The 16,259-nt window shown below is 46.9% G+C and overlaps 1 long non-coding RNA gene across 1 annotated transcript; it reads right to left on the reverse strand.

Annotated features, from left to right (window-relative positions):
• Positions 1–4,721: 4,721 nt before the first annotated feature.
• Positions 4,722–16,235, reverse strand: LOC106724040. The gene is made up of 3 exons (XR_001359788.1): positions 16,059–16,235; positions 15,435–15,678; positions 4,722–4,929 (listed from the first exon to the last, which is right to left on the reverse strand). It is a non-coding gene; the product is annotated as an uncharacterized LOC106724040 (long non-coding RNA).
• Positions 16,236–16,259: the final 24 nt, after the last annotated feature.

Consider the following 16,259-nt stretch of genomic DNA (forward strand, 5'->3'; position numbering starts at 1 on the left):
AGCATTTAGCTTTTGAGATAGCCAATATATTTTTCTATTATTCTTCTGCAGAAGTTAAAAAACAAGCTTAAGTTAAGACAACAAAGACAGTATTTATGACAGTTTCTAGACCTAAACATTCTTAGAACTTTGCTAATATTTCACAGATACTAAATGTAATATTTTGTGTTGCAGGCTGAGTCCCCAGCCCCAGTCGGGTCATGTGCCTGAAGCAACCAATATATGTGTCTCTCTCACATCGATGTTTCTCTCTTTCTATCTCTCCCCCTCCTTTTCATTCTCTCAAAAAAAAAATTAATGGAAAAAATATCCTCGGGTGAGGATTAACAAAAATAGAAAGCTAAATACTTGTCAGTTCCCCGGTCCTCATTCTCAACAATCTGTGGAAGTTAATGGTGGACATTTTGAACTTTTGCCTCTAAATGTGTGCGATTCAATATTACAACACAATTTCAATTTCAAGTCAAAACACAATTTTCTCTACTTGTTCAATTTATAAACCTTTATAGGGAAAACCAAGCTGTACCGGAAAAAAAAGCTTTTGCCAACGCCAACTCCGCGTGATGGAATGAAGTGGTTGTGTGCGATCATTTTAGCATTGCTCAGCATTAGCATTCCCCCTTCATCTTTTGTGTGTTTTCTGGGTTTGGTTTAAGGTGTTTTACGACATTGTTAACCTGCCATCCCTTATCAGTGTTAAGAGTACTAGTTAGAGCCCTGGCTGGTTTGGCCCAGTGGATAGAGTGTCGGCCTGTGGACCGAAGGGTCCCGGGTTCGATTCCAGTCAAGGGCACGTACATAAGTTGCAGGCTCCTCCCCTGGCCCAGGCCTGGTCAGGGTGCGTGCAGAAGGCAACCAACTGATGCATTTCTCTCACATCGATATTCCTCTCTGTCTTTCCCTCTCTCTTCCACTCTCTCTAAAAATCAATGGAAAAATATCCTCGGGGTGAGGATTTAAAAAAAAAAAGAGAATACTACTTAGAAAGTGTGATATTAACAATAAATAATTGTAAGTCATAAGGAAATGGTGAGTGGTCATGTGTATATGAGATGCATTTTCCCCCAATAGAAACCTTCCAGAAGAACAGAGAGATAATTATGCGACCTGCAAAAAAGTGTCATTGACATTCATCATCAAGAGAAGAGGAAAACAGATTGGCAAATGCTTCCCATGCCTATTCGCTTGATATTGGTTAGGAAAACTGACAGGCTGAGTGGGCTTGGCGAGGTACTGTGTGAAGCTGCAGCCCCTGCCTCTGGTAGGACCACACTCCAGGCCCTGCCGGCACGGACCACACCCAGGTGGGTAACCAGGAGGCACGTGTGGGCCTGGTTGTTTGCTAGCAGTTCTCACTGACACTGAGCGAGGGAGGAAGGGGGTGTCAGCAGCAGAGTTATAATAAAAACAGTATTTGCAAGGAGGTTAAGAGGCGCTTGATTTAGGGCTTGAGGACTAATGCACAGTCCTGTGGCAAGCCTAACCGCCCCCCCCCCACCCCCGCTTACTTTCTTCTTTTTTTTAATATATTTTATTGATTTTTTTACAGAGAGGAAGGGAGAGGGATAGAGAGCTAGAAACATCGATGAGAGAGAAACATCGATCAGCCGCCTCCTGCATACCCGCTACTGGGGATGTGCCCGCAACCAAGGTACATGCCCCTGGCCGGAATTGAACCCGAGACCCTTCAGTCCGCAGGCCAACGCTCTATCCACTGAGCCAAACCGGTCAGGGCCCCCCCCCCCTTACTTTCTTACAAATGAGCCAACATGTGAACGACCCTTCAGAATCTAATCTGTAGATTAATGAGGTTCTTCAATTCATTACCAAAACTTTTTCTTCCAAATGGGATATGTAAATACTATTCATTGAGCATCCGCTGGGGAAGCAAAGATGAATAAGACTTGCTCCTGCCCTCAAGGCAGTTGCGGCCTTAGAAGGGAGTAGGTGCACATAAACGGTTCATTGCAATACTTTGTAATTGTAATGATACACTATATTCTTGTAATTATGCTGCTGTATTGTAACGATGGAATTAGCCAGAGGGTGCGATGGAACAGAGACAGGAGAGTCTTCCTGGAACAGGTGATGCCTGACCTTAGTTCAAAAGAACGAGAAAGGCACACTGGGGAGAGGAAGGGGCGAGAGGTGGCCTGTGTACAGGTGAGCACGTAGCCCTCTGGCTAACGAGTGAGTCAGGGTCGGGTCAGGAGGGCCATACGTGCTACATTAAGGAGTTTAAACTCTATCTGGTTTTAGGCAATAAAAAGTCATTGAAAGGTTTGCAGTGGGGGCTGGCATCAGATCCATAGTTAGGTATCATATTCGTTTTCTATTGCTGCCCCAACAAGGATCTACAGACTTGGAGACTTGAGACCACACAGCTCCAGCTCAGAGTCCAGGCTGGCTCACTTGGTTTCCCTGCTCTGATTCACGGGCATCGGGGTGCCCGTCCCTGGATTCTAACGGGAGACCGAAGAATCCACTGCGCAGATTGTTGGCAGGAACCAGTTCCTCGTGGTTGTGGGTAGGACTGAGTCCCATGTCCTCACTGCTGTCCACTGGGGCCACCCTGGGCTCCGGAGGCCTCACACGGTGCCGGACCACGGCCCCCGCATCCAGAGCCAGCAGGGACTCAGATCTCTGGCTTCCCCCTCTGCCTGCCTCCCTTGCGTCCAGCCTGAGAAGTTCTCTGCTCTTAAAGGCTTATGTGACTGAGTTGGGCTCCATGAAGAAGACAGATGATCTCCTAGTTTAGGGTCTATAAACTTAACTGCATCGTCTGGGTAAGGTGACATAGTGACAGGTTCCAGGGATTGGGAGTGGACATCCCCAAGGGGCCAGGTGGCTTCACAGAGCAGCGTCTGCCTCTCCCAGCCATGCCCGGCCCAGCACCTGGCTGTCCTTAGCGCCCTGGCTGCTTTTTGTTTTTTTTTAAGGTTTTATTGACCCAGCCGGTGCAGCTCAGTGGTTGAGTGTCGACCTATGAACCAGGAGGTCATGGTTCAATTCCCTGTTCAGGCACATGCCTGGTTTGTGGGCTCGTGCCCCAGTAGGGGGCGTGCAGGAGGCAGCCTAACAATTCTCTCTCGTCACTGATGTTTCTATCTCTCTCTCCCTCTCCCTTCCTCTCTGAAATCAATCTATAAAAATAAAAGCGCAATATGCTAATTAGACCGGACAGCCAAACAATCTTCCGGACGTCCTTCTGGACGACCTTCCGGACGAAGCCAGGGCTGTGAGGGCTCAGGCAAGCTGCCGCGGCTGCAAGGGCCAAGACCCTTGCAAGAATTTCATGCACCGGGCCTCGAGTAAAAAAACATTTTTAAATGGCTTTATTGAGGTATAATTCACATTCGCTCATTTTATGTGCACAATTTGATGACTTTTAGTAAATTTAAGGAGTTGTGAAACGGTTACCACAATCTAATTTTAGACCATTTACATCACCCTGAAAAGATTTCTCAGGACTGAGTGCAGACCATTGGCTGCCCTTGTTTTTTTTTTTTGTTTTTTTTTTCAGTCCTCACCCAAGAGCAATGCTTATTGATTTTTAGAGAGGGGGGATGGGAGAAACATCGCATGGCTGCCTTCTTGGGGATTGAACCTGCAACCGAGGTATGTGCTGTGACTGGGAATTGAACGTGCAGCTTTTCCGTGTACGGGAAGATGCTCCAACCAACTGAGCCACACACTGTTTTCAGGCTCATCTCCTTTGAATGCTTATGTTGCCCAGGGCTTTCTCTGACTCTCTGAGAAGCACCGCGTCTAGGATGTTCTTTACGAGGTGGGCAGGAATGAACATCAAGTGGTTGGCATTGGTTACCTCGGGGCAATGAAATGGAGTGTTAGTGGGGAAATGATTAACTTTTTTGTTGTTGTTGTTAATCCTCACTGCAGGATTTCCCCACTGATTTTAGAGAGAGTGGGAGAGTGGAGGAGGGGTCGAGAGGAGAGAGAGAGAAACATTGATGTGAAAGAGCCACATCAATTGGTTGCCTTCCGCACATGCCCTTGACCGGAATCGAACCCGCGATCCCGCGGTGCCCGGGCCAACACTCTAACCGTAGAGCCAGGCGGGCCAGAGCTAACTTTTTCTGTACGTATCTTTCAGGATTTATACTTTCTATCGCCGATCTCCCCCGTTTCCATCAACCAGTGCCTGGATAACGCTGCCTCAGCTCTACCATGTAAACTAAGGTGGCTGCGGTGTTGCTAAGTGAGTTTCACATTCATGTCTCCAGCGCTTGCTGAGCCCTTGACAAGACACTTCTTTCCCATAATATCCACTTGGGATGCTCGGGCCTCGAGCACAATCCTGACATCCGGAACTTGTACTTTTTCACCCAAACTATAAGTGGTGCAATCATATGATGCACTAGCACCCACCAGGAATATTATCGGGAGACAGTACAAATGATCACATCTTATCTATATTTGGAAATGTCTTCATCAACATTCAAATGTGCAAATGTTTTCCTGCCACACTTTGAAGCTGAGACACATGCTAAAATACGCTCTTCTAACAGAAAATCCAGTCTTCTTGCCCCAGCCCTCGGGGTTCCTCTGTAACCTGCCCCCATATTCCTCTCCACACTCTCTTACCCTCCACCCCTTCGTTCACTGGCTCCCGCTTTGGTGTTTCTCCTCACCCCCTTTTACCTACCCAAGCAGCCCATGTCCCCGAAGTCCCGATTTTTTTATGAAGCCACTCCTTTCTCTTCTGAACTTCAAAACAATTTATTAGGAATCAGAAAACTTAGTCACAAGCAAATTAGATGTCTGTATCTTATACATCAAGAAAAGGTTTAATTTTAAAAATTGGAACTCTTCAGATTCAAGATGGTAGGTTACACACATGTATTTAACTCGGTTTCCACCAAAACGATAAGAAAATGGCAGTAAGAAGGTTTTTCAAATGCCACAAACCTACAAGAACAATGAGAAGGGAGAGAAGATCATTAGGGAAAAACATTTGAAAGGCAGACACTAGCCCTAGCCCTAGCCGGTGTTTCTCAGTGGTTAGAGCATTGCCCTGCGAACTGGTACTGTCTCTCCCTCCCTCCCTCTAAAAATCAATGGAAAAAATATCGTTAGTTGAGGATTAACAACAACAACAAAAAGACAGGTGGTTAAGGACACGTGGTAAGCGATTGCTGGAACTGAGAAAGGGGGACCTTGAGCTGGCAGTGGGAAAAACGAGAAGTCAACAGATTTTCCTCGCAGAAGCCACAGACACAGAAGTTGGCACCTTCGGGCAGGAGACTGGCCAACCTAAGAACCAACCTGAACCAGGCCCTTTGGGGATCTGTGTGAAGCTTATTATAAAAAGCTGGGGTTCCCCATAACTTCCTATTCCCTCAGCTCTGTGACTTCCTGGAGAACCACTTCCCGGAGGAGGATGTGGCCAGGGGGTCTCCCTGCGTGACTGCACAGCACAGGCCTCCCACCGTGCAGAGCGCGGTCAGCCGGGTAAGGGCCCAGCTGAGGTGTGAGCAGACGCCCACGCTGCTCCAGGTATTTGAGGAAAACATCTACTATCGAAAAGACAGCGGCCAGGTGCATGAGTAAATAATGAAATAATAGAATATTATTCTGCCTTAAAAAGGAAAGAAATTTACCCTGGCCAGCATGGCTCAATGGTTAGAGCATCGGCCCATGGACCAAAGGGTTGCAGGTTCGATTCCTGGCCCAGGTCAGGGCACCTGTGGGAGGCAACCAATCAATATGCCTCTTTCACATCAATGCTTCTCTCTCCCCCTCTCTCTCCCTTCTTCCCTCCCTCCCTCCCCTCCACTGTCTCTAAAAACCAACAGAAAAAAATATTCTTGCATGAGGATTAACAAAAAAAAAAGGGGGAAAGAAATCCTGATATAATCCCAAAATATGGATGACTCTTGAGGACATTGTGCTAAGAGAAGTTAGTCACAAAAAGACAAATACTGTATGATTCCACTTATATGAGGGACCTAGAAAAGTCGAATTCATAGAGACAGACGGGAGAATGGTGGCTGCCGGGGGCTGGGGGACGGGGTTGGGGAGCTGTTGTTTACTGGGCACAGAGTGTCAGTTTGGGAAGACGAAAGGAGTTCTGGAGGTGGTTACACAACATGTGAATATGCTGAACACTGAACTGTACACTTGGAAATGGTGACGGCGGTAACTGTGATGCCGTCCATTTTTATAAAGTCCTACTCAGCTGGCAGAACTCAACTGGGTGGCTTAGAGGTTTACACCTGGGAGAAAACTACAAAGAAAGTCAAGAAGATGGTGACCACGGCAGTCAAAATGGTCGTGACCTCGGAGCAGGGACCAGCCTGGGATGGGGGTTGGGCTCTGGGAAGCTGGCCATCTTTCATTTCTTGACCGAGGTGATAGTTCTTTTCATACACATTCTACAGTAAAAGAGAAAAAACACTTGGGGGATGTCTTTGCAGATTGATGGGGCCCAACACAGTGGATGAAATGGGTCCAGACCAAGACTTTTAGAGCACGGGGCCAGGGAAGAGCCCGCCTGCTCCCGGAGACGAGAGGTTTTCTGACCGTCGTAAACCAGCGTGGAACTGGGTTCCCAGTGCTGACAACGGGAGCCGGAGGGGACAGCTGTGCATTCAAAATACCGAGGACAAGTGACTTTCCATCTTGATTCTCTATCCAACGATAAAGTGTGAAAGTAAAATAGACATTTTTCCACTAGCAAAGTCTCAAAGATGTACCCTTACTTATCAAGGTTCTAGAGAATATACCAACCAAAGCCAGGGCTAAAGCAAGAAAGACACAGAATCCAGGAAACTAGGGATCAACTCAAGAAAGAGGTGAACTGTCCGTGGCAGTCCCCAGGTCTGGCTCTTGTTTCAACAGCGTTTGCATGGAACAGACACAGGGACACCCCTTCTTCCCGCTTCTGACTCCCCTCCAACCTCTTTTCCAGTCACCACCTCCAGACCCACCTCAAACATCCTCAGCCTCCAAGACCAGCCAACACCGTTTTTGACCTTAATTCATTGCTGAACAACCATGAGCTCCCAAACTCACCAGAATTGTTCCACCGAGGTGGAGGCTGCCGGCCACAGCCTAGTCCCCCTCCATCTGTGACTGCCTACACCTGCCTCTCTCGGGGCTTCTATTCCAACCGAGACAATGTGGCTCTGGAGGGCGGGGGCCACTTCTTCACTAGAGGAGAAGCACAAGGGCACCCAGTGTCTCTTAAAGATGCAAAACCAGCGCAGTGGCCGCACTCTCTCCCAGGCCCCGCTGAAGCCTTCCCAGGGCGCCATGGAAGCCGCCACTGCCATGGAGAAGAGCCAACCGGAGCCAGGCCCTTGGGGGATCTGTGTGAGGCTTATTATGAAAAGCTGGGGTCCCCGTACTTTCCTATGCCCTCAGCTCTGTGACTTCCTGGAGAACCACTTCCTGGAGGAGGATGTGAAAGCACCTGACTCACCTCCGCAGGCTGACGGCCCCCAGCACCACTAGGAGCCTCTGGAGCCAGGCCTTTGAGGGCCCCTCTGCACCCCCCTGGTGTCTGCCTTCCGCCTGAGCCTCTCCCGGAAACCACTGGGCATCCTTTTAACCCGGGAGCCCTCTCCCCAGCTGGACCAAATGGACACAACAAAGCTTTTTGCAGCAAAAAGAAGGAAGGAAGTGATGAAGGGATGAGGGGAGGGATGGAGGGATGAGGGGAGGGATGGAGGGATGAGGGGAGGGAAGGAGGGATGAGGGGAGGGAAGGAGGGATGAGGGGAGGGATGGAGGGATGAGGGGAGGGATGGAGGGATGAGGGGAGGGAAGGAGGGAGGGAGGGAGATGTGAAGGAAGTCCCAGTGGGCGGTGAAGGGAGCCTAGGAGGCCGCTCTGCAGCCTGGGGAACAGCCACTCCAGGTGCAGGCAGGTCAGAAGCTGCAGAGAAGTGTCTCTAAGAAATGAAGCCATTAGAGAATCTAATGCGTTTGAATGTCATGGGATATTTAAACCTCAAGGCAGAGTTTAGGCTTGAATTCATGTTATACATATAAAGCAAACAAATAAAACAGCAAGAACTGGACACAATATGAACTCGGTGTGGGAGAGAGGGGAGACAAGAGGTGCGGGAGAAGCAGGCATTGTAACCACACGGCCAGCTACGAATAGTGTGTACACAGCTGCAGTGATGTAAACCCTGAGTATCTATGTAACCACATTTGTGTATGATAGAGGAACATGGGGGGGCGGGGGGGATAAGGGAGGAGTGTCTGGAAGGTGAGCGTTAAAGCCCTGACTTGCACAATAATAGATAATGCCTAAATCCCAAAACTCAAGAAGCGGCAATATGCGCATGCCACTTAGATATATGGGGAATACCAGATAATTAGCTCAAGGTGTTGAACGTAGTGCCCCTGGGGAACAGGAAATTATGGGAACCCCAGCTTTTCATAATAAGCCTCATAGAATTTCTAAACATGTGCATATGCAACTTTGGAAAATAAATAAATAAGTAGATAATTGAGGTGGAGAACTCTCCCACTTTCTGTATGTGCATATTTTTTAAAATATATTTTTATTGATTTCAGAGAGGAAGGGAGAGGGAGAGAGAGAGAGAAAAAAACATCAATGATGAGAGAAAATAATTGATCAGCTGCCTCCTGCACACCCCACACTGGGGATCGAGCCTGCAACCCAGGCATGCGCCCTTGACCGGAATTGAACCCGGGACCCTTCAATCCACAGGCTGACACTCTATCCACAGAGGCAAACCGGCTAGGGCTGTATGTGTGTATTTTTATAAGAAACATATGTTTTGTTTTTATGCCAACATATTTTAACGGATCTAAAGAAGAAATTTGTTGAAAATAAATATTTCTGATCACTGGTTTGGCAACCTTCCAGCCAGGGACATATACTTCACCTTTATAGATAATTATTTATAAAACTGAGGCAGTTTTAAAATATGGCCACAAACAATTTTAATGACTTAAAACAATAACCATTTGATTAAGCTTATCTTTCTGTGGGTTGGCTGAACAGTTCTTCTGAGACATGCATTCTCTGACACTCTGCCCCCTAGAGATGGATCTAGCCCAGCCAGCATGGCTCAGAAGTGTCGAACTATAAACCAGGGGTCATGGTTCGTTCGATTCCCAGTCAAGGCACATGCCCGGGTTACGGGTTTGATCCTCAGTGTGAGGCATGCAGGAGGCAGCTGATCAATGATTCTCTCTCATCATTAATGTTGCTCTCTCTCTCTCTCTCCCTCTCCCTTTCTCTATGAAATCAATAAAAATATATATATATTTTAAAAGAGTTGGGGTCTCTGTCCACTCCCCTTAATCTGGGCTGGCTGTAATGGTTCAATGTATAGAGCGGTGGACGCGATGCTCTGTGGCTTCCAAGGAGGGGTCCTTAAAGGCCATGCAATGGCACCTTGCTCACTGGCACACTCACTCCTGGAGTCTGGAACTCCCAGGTAAGACGTGCAACTACCCTGCCACCACTGTGCTGGTGCGGACTCCTGCAGACAGTATGGGGGAGCTGTTCTTCAGCCAGCCCAGCCCAGGTGACAGTCACATAAATGAGGAAACCATCCGGGAAGTGGGTCTCCGGCCCCCACAGTTCACCCTCAGCCGGAACACAGTATAGCTTTTCCTGATGTGCCTTTTCCAAATTCCTATGACCATGACAGTGCTAAATTAATCATTGGGTGCTAAATTAATGCATCAATTAATTATCGGATGCTAAATGAACGAACAATTACCTCCTTGCATGTATTAAATATATGGCTCTTTATGTTCCAATACTAAGCTAATATGTGTAGTTTTCATTATTGTTTCAAGAATATCCAAACAAAAACCAGTCACTCCTTCACCCCTTTTAGATCCTGACAAGCAATGGGAGGAGCATTTCAAGGAACTGAAGTGGCCGCACGGCAAATTCTCTGACAGAGAACGGAAGAAGAGCTACCTACTTCGGGACAAACACAGAAGACTTGTGTGAACCGGTGAGGACAGTGTCAGGGTGGCTGTGGCTCGGGTGGAACTGAGATTGCGAAACATGCTCTCGACATCAAAAAGGGCTTGTATAGCTATACTGGGAGAAAAGAAGGAAGAAACGGGCCCATTGCAGAGCATAGATGGTGTGATATTAACAGATGACCCAGAGAAAGGAGAACCTCTCAACTCTCATTTGGTTTGCCTGCTACAGAGAGAATGATGCTGGAGATTAAAATGGTCTAAGGGTGCAGTCAGATGGAAATTGAGGCCCCAACGAAGTGGAGGAAGATAAGAGAACACTAACTCAATGGAAATGTTTAAGACCCCAAATTTCGGGTGCAGTCCATCTGCCACGATGCTGAAGGGAACTGGAGAAATGGTTCGGGAACTATTGTAGACAAGCTTTGAGAAATTTTAGAAAGCAGGAAAAGCACTGGGAAATAAATAAATAAAAATAAAATGGTCTAAGGGTGCAGTCAGATGGAAATTGAGGCCCCAACGAAGTGGAGGAAGATAAGAGAACACTAACTCAATGGAAATGTTTAAGACCCCAAATTTCGGGTGCAGTCCATCTGCCACGATGCTGAAGGGAACTGGAGAAATGGTTCGGGAACTATTGTAGACAAGCTTTGAGAAATTTTAGAAAGCAGGAAAAGCACTGGGGATAGCATTCTGACTTGCAAGAAAATTGAAAATGGAAGTTATAAAACTGTTCACCAATGGCTTCGATATTAGTCACTCTGACAAGATTTTAGATTCTAGATTCTTCAGATAACTTGTGAGCACCAAGTAGCAGGAAGAGTGAGGACTGCTCAAGCTAAACAAACCTCATTTCCCCTTTTCACAGTGTTACAGTAAAGTTACAACATTGTAAGATGGGGGAACTTTTAGAACTTTACTTGCTTTCTGCTTGGTTTCAAGCAAGAAGCACAATCTTTCAGGACATCTTTGGGGATCATATAAAGAGACCTGAGCACAGCACTGGAATTTGGTGGGTGAACTGATATTTGAACATTAATATTAATTAAATGTTGATTTGGATGATATCAGCAAAAATAGGAAAGGGAGGACCTATGAAAATTCACTCCTAAATAAAAGCAATTTTAAAAAAAAAGAATCAACTTTTTAAAAACTCTGTAAGTTAACCAAAGTCTTGCAGCAAGTTGAGGAATGCTTATTTAAAAAAAAAAAAAATGGCTGGCCCGGCTGGTGTGGCTCAGCATTTGAGCATTGATCTATGAACTAGGAGGTCATGGTCCGGTTCTGGCCAGGGTACATGCCCAGGTTGTGGCTCGATCCCTAGTAGGAGGCATGCAGGAGGCAGCACGCCCCCTCTCTTCCTCTCTCTCTCTCTCTCTCTCCCATCCTATCTGACAATCAATAACATATTTTAACAAAAATAAATAAATAAAATGAGCCAGAAAATATAGATTTGGATCCGAGTAGGTAGGGCCTTGGATGTTGGTAAAGGAATTTGGACTCCACTTGGTAGTTAATGGGAAATTTAGAATTTCTAAACAGAAACTTTGAAATGGGTACTGCTGTTTTGTCTGCTCAACACTTTCTGTGGAAAGCACCCCAGTTTTCATGGGAAAGGCATCTTTCCCCCAGCCCAGTTCATGTCACACAAGTAGAGGTAAGTGAACCCCCAATTCCACACTGATTGGTTCAGGGATTTGTACAGGATCCAAACAGAACCAATGACCAATGGGAGTCACATCTGGGATTTTAGTTATACGGCTGGTGGGGGGGCAGGGGGGACAGAGATGAGCAGATTAGAGGAACAATTTGCAAAATTTGAAAAAGATCTATAGATTAACTCTATGCATGTTAACATTTTGATTTTAATAATTGTACTATGTTTATTTAAAATGTTAACATTTAGAGTGCTGATGAAGGGTATATTGAAATTCTTTGAACTGTTTTTGCAACTTCTGGGTAAGTTCTGAAATTATTTTTAAAAATTAAATTAAAATATGAAATTTAGGGCTTGATCAACAGTAGAGAGGATGGCGTTGGGAAATACTATGGCAATAAAACGGTGAGGAGATGGTTAGATATAGAGAGATGAAAAAACAGTAAAATAACGGTTCAACTCTGAGAGAGTGGTAGCCGCACGAAAGGAAGGAGAGTCTGGAAGAGAAACGGGTTTGGGGTAAAAGGGCGTGTCCATTGGACATGCTGAAGCTTACGTGTCGAATAGCCTCCAGGTGGCGCTGCTCAGCAAACAAGGAAACGAACTGGGGCGGGCAGAAAGGCAATGGCTAAGGTTAGAGAGTTTACATACAGGAACCAGTTGTCACGGCAGGAATATGATGTAACTAAAGGAGACACTGTGGAGTGTCGATGTAAGAAACATCCAAACCTATGGAGAATTTTTATGAGTTTATTCGAGCCAAACTGTCCACAGTTGCTGGGAAGCAGAATATCATCAGACTGAGATAATGGTAGTTTTGCACCTTATTTTATACACTAGAGGCTCGGTGCACAGATTCATGCACAGGTGGGGTCCCTCAGCCTGGCCTGCGCCCTCTCGCAATCTGGGACCCCTCGGGGGCACCCCCTCTCCCCCCAGGGATGTAGCAGTGCCGAAGCGGCAGGCGGCCAGGGAGGAGCCCCAGCTGGGGTGGGCGCAGCTGGCTGAGCGGCGTTCCCGCTGTGGGAGCGCACTGACCACCAGGGGGCAGCTCCTGCGTTGAGTGTCTGCCTCCTGGTGGTCAGTGCGCGTCATAGTGACCAGTCGACCGGTCGTTCTGGTCTTTCGGTTGTAATGGTCACTTAGGCTTTTATATAGAGAGATTACAATCAGAAGAGACGTATGTGGATTACATGAAATCCATTGGTGATAGGTTAGGGAGGTGGGAGAAATCAAGGAGGGGGGAACCTCTGGGATTGTATAAAAATGATAGACACATATTTCTTTTACATGGGTGGGTACAGGATCGTTAACAGTCAATAATTAACACGGCAACAATAACAGTGAGAGCTCTCTGCCTTGGTGCACTGGTTGTGCCCTGAGGAGTCTAGAAAAAGGGGAGTTACCCTGACATTCCAGAGGAATGTTATTGTAGATGCAAAAGACAATAGACAGGCTTAGTTAAGGTGAAGATGACCTTTGCCGGGGTAGAGTCTAGCCTAGGACATGACTACCTGCCATAAACAGCTTTTAGTTAAAGAGTTTTCATTTCAGACCATCCTTTGTGGTTACTTTAGGTCTCCGAGTTTGCAAGACCAACACGCAGGCCTTACCTGAGCTTGTCAGGTTCAGTATGTGGTCCCTTTTCATCCACAGGAGAAAAAAGGCTGGTGAGGACAGCCCAGGGAAGGGGCCCCGGGGCGGCAGGCAGAGCTAACCACAGAGATTTCAGAGAAGGTAGCAGCTGAAGAACGCCTCTGCCAGAGGGGACATGTCTGGTCACAGCTAATCTCTAATATAGGAAGGAGTGTCCCAAGGTACTTCTATAACAGAGGGGTTTGGGATTGAAAAAAATGGTCGGTAATTAAAACTTAATAAATTGTTAAATGTGTTCCGACCCCTATTCCTGCACAGTTGCTGCTTTCTCAGTTGGTGCCGGCTAGCTGGTTGTCGAAATGGGAATGGGTGTTACCCTGGGCAAATTACCCACTGGCCTCCCCTATGACCTTGACATCACAAACAGATAAGAACTGATCTAATACTTAGTCCAGGTCGATCTAAGAGGACAGAGGTAAGCCAAGTGGCAGCTGTTAGAAAAACTCAAGCAGTGCAGTGAGCTGTGAGAGGATGAACCACGTGACACAGAAAATGATTCTTCCAGGTTCTTCCAACTCCATAGCTCAGTACGCTCTGCTTTCCCCCCTGTTAAATGTTCATACTATCCACTTCATATGGCTGCTGTGAGAACGGTAGGAGATAAAGTACATGACAGCGCCTAGCACAGAATAGATGTTCAGTCTCTCTATATATAAGTTGAATATGAATCTATAAATAGAGAAATCCCACTCCAGTCTCCAAGGAAGTACCAGCCTCGGCCACTAGAGGGGAGTCTCAGTCACACGCCTTTGAGGGAGAGTAAGACATAGCATGAGGTGGCATCTGGATAGACCAGCCTTGCCTAAGGCAGGACACTCACTCCCATTCAGGAAACATGGCTCCATGCTGAAATCCATGGCGTTTCTCTGAGTCACTGTATTCTCCTGACATTGCAAAATGGTTGAGCAAAAGTCCCTCGAAGGCTTTTCCTGCTTCCTGAGTAACATCTAAACTGGCCCGAATCCAAGGCCTTCCTCGATCTGGCCTCAACCCACCTGCCCAGCCCGAACTCCCCTTAATCCCTCACACTGCACCACACTGGACAATTGTGCTCCTGCCTCTATGCCAGGACTCATGCGGCTCCTTCTTCTTGATGCCTTTCCTCTACCCCGACCTTCCGAAACCCTACTTCTTTTTCAATGACCCGAGTGCCACCTCCTCCATTACTCGCTCCTCACTTCTCTAGAGTGGCCTCACCCAGCCCCAGCTCACACACCATATATCACATCCATGTATCTTGTATTACATTGATTTATGTATGTGCATCTTTTCAATAGATTATACGTAAACTTCACAAGTAGAGAGGCCAGTGGAGAACCCACCCAGGGTAACACAGTGAGTAAACGCAAAGGTGAGGTTCTAACCTGGGCAATCCGGCTCCAGAGAGCTCTGGTTCTTAACCACTAATTCACACTGTACCGTAATCTTCCATCAGCCAGAGCGCCTAGCTCGGAGCTCTGCACACAGTACCATTCAACAGCTTATCAAATGAGTAACTTTTTGAAACACTGATCTAATTAGCACCTCTTGAACCTTCATTGACTTGTGGGCTATTGGGAGCCAGCAACTTGGTCTCATTAATCTGAATTAGAGTGCCCGGTCATAGATCCAATTATGAGCAATTTCAGAATTATAATTACTGGCCCACTTTGTCTCTTGATCTATAATACATATGAGGACCTCCTCCCAGCTTTTTTTTTTTAATATATTTTATTGATTTTTTACAGAGAGGAAGGGAGAGGGATAGAGAGTTAGAAACATCGATGAGAGAGAAACAGATCAGCTGCCTCCTGCACACCCCTTACTGGGGTTGTGCCGGCAACCAAGGTACATGCCCTTGACCGGAATCGAACCTGGGACCTTTCAGTCTGCAGGCTGACGCTCTATCCACTGAGCCAAACTGGTTAGCAGGGGTGGGCAAACTTTTTGACTCGAGGGCCACAATGGGTTCTTAAACTGGACCGGAGGGCCGGAACAAAAGCATGGATGGAGTGTTTGTGTGAACTAATATAAATTCAAAGTAAACATCATTACATAAAAGGGTACGGTCTTTTTTTTTTTTTTTAGTTTTATTCATTTCAAAAGGCCGGATCCGGCCGGCGGGCTGTAGTTTGCCCACGGCTGGGTTAGGGCCTCCTCCCAGCTTTTAAGGAAGAAAGAAACAAAGCGATTACTTACTGAAGGCCAGCAAATGTGTTTTTCTGAAGCTTCCAGCTCCCATCTATTTTTTTTTTTATATGAACGCTTCCGGAATTTGCATGTCATCCTTGTGCAGGGGCCATGCTAATCTTCTCTGTCTCGTTCCAGTTTTAGTACATGTGCTGCCGAAGCGAGCACACCAGCTCCCGTCTTCCCTGCGAAGTGAAGGGGCTGGACTGACCGTCTCTGAGGGCCGGGTCTTCACTGTTGACAGTCTGTGACTCTGGGAGACAGAATGGAATTAACAAGAGCCCTGCCTGCCTCTGTGTCAGAAGGTATCCTGTTGAGTCTCAGCTCCCCAACTCCCAGGTCCCCCATCTGCAAAACCGGAGAACAAGACAGGCATGGCCCCACTCGGCCAGCTAAAACCATAAGGTGACCCCCAGATTGTGGAGCTGTCCGAAGAAACTGAAGCGATCAAATCCGTGTGCAAACTATAAAGTCTAGTACAGCATCAAAAGATGACGGTCTTACGGAGGCTGGGGGAGGCAGAAGAGGGTATGGGGGTAGAAGAGAGGATGGGGGTAAAAGGTGATGGAAGGAGACTTGGGGTGTGAACACACACCACTGTCTACAGCTGATGTATATTATAGAATGCTTCACCTGAAATCTATATAATTTTAACCAATGGCGCCCCAATAAATTCAATAAAAAAGACATCTTGACAGGATTTCAGTTTTGCGAACTCCAGTGACAACAGCGATGTTGCCTATTTTGCTGTTTTTGAGGAAAGCCTCCTGGTGTGTTTCCAGCAAACCCAGTCCCCGCCCGCGGGCAGCTTCCCGGCCTCCCCGCTGGGTGCCC

Source organism: Myotis brandtii, unplaced genomic scaffold, assembly GCF_000412655.1.
Source record: "Myotis brandtii unplaced genomic scaffold, ASM41265v1 scaffold698, whole genome shotgun sequence".
Lineage (NCBI taxonomy): Eukaryota > Metazoa > Chordata > Mammalia > Chiroptera > Vespertilionidae > Myotis > Myotis brandtii.